This window comes from Pinus tabuliformis, chromosome 5_1 (genome assembly GCF_031772625.1).
Source record: "Pinus tabuliformis cultivar Carrire ecotype Pingquan chromosome 5_1, CPIR1, whole genome shotgun sequence".
NCBI lineage: Eukaryota > Viridiplantae > Streptophyta > Pinopsida > Pinales > Pinaceae > Pinus > Pinus tabuliformis.
The window spans coordinates 64,083,817-64,087,625 of NC_142305.1; positions in this window are offsets into that span (position 1 = coordinate 64,083,817).

Below are 3,809 nucleotides of genomic sequence, written 5' to 3' on the forward strand. Positions count from 1 at the left end.
CAACAATAGAGTTGGGTATCTTTGCGGGCTACACTGATACACCCCAAAACTATCGGGTGTACATGCCAACTAGTCAGATGACAATAGTTTGCAGGGATATCAAGTTCGATCAGGAGAAGGACATGTGAGTATCCATTGATAGGGAGATGGAGCTACATGGGGATGAGAAGCTTTTAGATCCTAAGTTTGAGGGGCCTTAAATTGATGTGGAGTATCCACGTGCAGAGGTTCAAAGAGTGGAGACATCCACTCAGGTAGAGTCTTCTAGAGAGGAAATAAAGCACACTAGAGAGGTTGACAGATTGTTGGATGATGCATGGGAGAATGTGGGAGCACCCTATTCTTAGCGCAGACAGAGGAGGTCACCAGAGAGGTACACTGGATACATGGCACTTATGGGTGCATGTATTGTGATAGAGGCATCTTCCTTTCAGGAAGCAGTGCAGTAGTCAGTTTGGGTTGATGTGATGGTGGACAAGTATGACTCCATAGTTTGAAATAGTGTTTGGGATGTGGCCCCGAGACCCGTGGACAAGTCAATTGTTAGCTCCCGATGGCTTTACAGTGTAAAGAAAGCTGCAGATGGTAGTGTGGAGAAGCATAAGGCCAGATTTGTGGCCTGTGTCTTTTCACAAGTAGAGGGGATTGAGTATAATGAGACCTTTGCTCCTATTACAAGGTACTCATCAATCAGATCTATTTTGGCACTATCAACACAGATGGGTTGGAAGATCCATCAGAAGGATGTGAAGACTACCTTCCTCAATGACATGATTGAGGAAGAGGTGTACATAGAGTAGCCTGAAGGTTTTGAAACCTTGGAATGTGAGTCACATATGTGCCGACTCAAGAGAGTGTTGTATGGGTTGAAGCAAGCACCCCGTGCCTCATACACTAGGATAGATAAATACTTCACTAAGTTAGGCTTCATGAAGAATGACGCAGATGTGAACTTGTATCACATAGTGGTGGAAAGCAAGCTTTTTATCAATGTACTTTATGTAGATGATATCATACTGACAGGTGATGAGAAGCTCATCAAATCTTGCAAGGAGGACCTTGCAAGAGATTTTGAGATGAAGGACATGGGGCTCATGCATTACTTTCTTGGCATGGAGGTATGGCAAAGAGATGGGGACTTGATTTTATCTCATGGAAGGTATGCCAACGAGATATTTCAAGAAATTCTACATGGGGATCAGTAAACCCATGGACTCATCTAGTTGGTAACTAGAGGAAGGAGGATGCTACTTCAGGGGAAGTAGTGGAAGCTACTGTTTATAGGCAGCTTGTGGGTTCACTCATGTACTTGGTGAACACATGAATGGATATGTGCTATGTATTTAACCATCTTATTCAAGCGATGGTGTTGGCTGGATAAATCAATCTTGTGGACAAGACCGATCTGCCTAGTATCAAAAGATAGTCTAGCAACAAACAGACAAACAAATCTATCTTTCTCTAGACATATGCGATTTATAAATAAATACTACAAAGGTGTTAAGATCCTACTTAGATCCAAAGCTTGTTTGTAGTAGTCATCCTCCAATCGTTCGAAAGAGTTATCTTTGAAGACCTGCAATCACAAACAAGCAAACATTAAATAACACCTGCATAGCAAATATTATAAATCATGCCTATTATGGTGATCAAGGAATCCATAAAATAAACCATGAATTAATAGCTTATTGAGAAAAACAAATATATTTGTATTAACTTTGAATAGTAGAAGAACCTTACAACCTTTTCATCCTTGATGTTGAACAAGTTCTTCCTCGGGTCCGAAACAAGAATTTCCTTTACTTTGACAAGTCTTGCACTCTTCCAAATGAGATTCATAAAGCTATGTAATCTCTCCTCATAAAAACTCAACTAAAGAAGACTAAGTTCCAACAACATTTTCCCTCAAAAAATAGTAAGCTTCTAACTCTAACCAGTTAACCAGCTCAATGCTTCTTTTTATAGTGCAGAGGAGGAGGTTACAGGTCCACCTATGAAGGGATAGAATCCTCTTTCAAGGGAATAAGCTCCTCACATCAAGGGGTTAGCTCCTTAAGGTATGGGTTACATGAACCTTAAAAGAGCGAACTTGCCACCTCAAGATTCCTTCCAGAAGCTTCTAGAAATAACTAATAGTGATTTTTTCATAATATACTTGCGCCTTTTTAACTTTTACAGGGGTCCGCACTTTTAACAAAGAGACAATGCGATCAGGTGCTCTGGAGACAAGACCATTAGGTGTGGGACCACACGTAAGACACAGAGAAAGTGCATATCAGAGTTTTAAAAACTTTTGAGAGCTTTTCTCTTATTTTCAAGACTTGATATGAGGAACTGATGTTTTAGACTTGCAGACGAGGAAAGTATGAGTGGTAATGAACTCACACAGATAGCAGAATGTCAAGGTGACAAATTTTAGTGCAACAGATTTCCCCCTAAAGTGTGAAGTCTATAATAGATGAAGATAGAGTCTGTCATGTATGAAGAGTGAAGTACTTTATCATTTCAAGGATCATCTTATGGACACCCCAGTTGGAACCTGTAAAAACATTCAATGAAATAGATCTATATCTATATATATATATATATATATATATATATATATATATATATATATATATATATATATATATATATATATATATGTAGACATATCATCGCTGAGGTAGGCATTCCCATACTCAGATAAAAAATGACTAGAAAACTGACTAAATTGTTCTGATACAGGAATGATTTTGTAATACATCAAGAGTATAGACATGTGTAGACACAATATGGACGCGACCATTTGTTTATGAATAGTCTACTGTATAATGATTAACAAAATTTCTCGCAGCCTGGATGGTAGAAACTAGATCCAGGTTCTTGATTTCCGCTTCCCGAACTAGTACGATTCTAGCCATGTGAATGAATGTGTCGAAGTCGAACATGGTAGAAACCACTTGATTACCAGTCAATGATGTGAACTATTAACAAGTGTTAGAGAAACCACCAGTAATGTCAATGGCTCTCAAAGTACTCAATACAATCCATGAAATGTGAATAAATGAGCTGAAGTTGAACATGTCATAGAATCATTCAATCAAAGGTCAATGATGCAACCTATCATCGAAGGCGAGAAACCTACCATTAGGGCATGCAGATTTCAAGGTGTTGACGATTTCTAGATCAACTTCATAGATAATGAGCTAAAGTCAATAGAATGCAATGCGTCGTAGGCAAGCCCACAACACGAAATCATAGATCAAGTTTTGAGGAAATATATGGGCAAGGACTGAATCAGGGATGGTCAAAATGGATGACAGGCATCTTGCAGATGAATGGTTTGTTTGAACTGTTCTCTTGAACACATAACGACACTACAGATGGCTTAGTGACAATTGACCCAAAGCTAATACCCAGAAACCGACTGAAGACTTTCAATGTGGTTTGATTAAGTGTTAGGCAAAGGATTTTCCCAACCCAGGTGAACAAAAAGTGTCTTGTTCAAGAGTGGTTAACGGCTTTTCTAAAAAAGAAAGTGTAACAAACAAGTTCATTTTTCTCTCTTTTCCCCCATCATTTATGGCAAGTACCTATTTATTTTTGACAAGCTTGAGGAGGATAACATTTGCTTGTTTATAAGCTCATCCTTCGAATGAGTCCAACTTAGTTTAAAATTCAAACCCTAAGAAGGAGTGGTTCGTTCCTGTTTAAAATTGAACAGGTCCTTCACTGTTAAATTTTAACGAGTCTAGTATAGGAAAAACTCGGTGTTTTTCAATTTTAGGGAGTCAGAAGAAAAACTTAAGAAAACTCCATGGAGGTAA